The 671-nt window shown below is 29.8% G+C and overlaps 1 protein-coding gene across 1 annotated transcript in view; it reads right to left on the minus strand.

Moving 5' to 3' along the window:
- The window catches only part of PIK3C2G (phosphatidylinositol-4-phosphate 3-kinase, catalytic subunit type 2 gamma), a 472569-nt gene that overhangs the window by 315460 nt on the left and 156438 nt on the right, over positions 1-671 (minus strand). The window lies entirely within an intron of this gene.

Consider the following 671-nt stretch of genomic DNA (forward strand, 5'->3'; position numbering starts at 1 on the left):
AACATTCAAGAAATGGCCATACTGTTTTTCCAAAGTGGCTGCACCATTTTTCATTCCCACTCGTGATATATGAGGTTTCCAATTTCCCCACATCCCAGCCAACCTTTTTGTTTTTTTGTCTTTTTTGATTTGATTATAATCAGTCCTAATGCATATAAAGTAGTAAATCAAGTGGTTTTGATTTGTATTTTCCTAATGGCTAATGATGTTAAGTATCTTTTCACATGCTTATTGCACATTTGTATATTTTCTTTGGAGAAATATCTATTTATGTCCTTTGCTTATTTTAAAATTGGGTTATTTTTCTTTTATTGTTGAGTCTTAAGAGTCTTTATATATTTTGGATATAGTTCCCTTATCAGATCAATGATTTGCCAATATTTTATCTTACTCTGTCAGTTGTTATTGTCACATTTTGAACTAACTCTATTAGCTAAGCAATTCAGGAATGACAAAATAATTGTGCTAATAGTCTAAGTTTTTCTTCAGCAAAAAACAACTAGAATTTAGTATAGTAATTTTGCAGATTTTGGCTATTCTTATATATCTTATCCAGAAAAAAAGGTTAGGATTAAGATAGCAATGAAAACTTGTCTTTTCCAAAAGGATCTTTGACCACTAGCATTATGAACTGTGGATGATCCCAATGAAACAAATCAATTGTTAATTGA

This window comes from Propithecus coquereli, unplaced genomic scaffold, assembly GCF_000956105.1.
Source record: "Propithecus coquereli isolate 6110/MARCELLA unplaced genomic scaffold, Pcoq_1.0 Scaffold78, whole genome shotgun sequence".
Taxonomy (NCBI): Eukaryota; Metazoa; Chordata; class Mammalia; order Primates; family Indriidae; genus Propithecus; species Propithecus coquereli.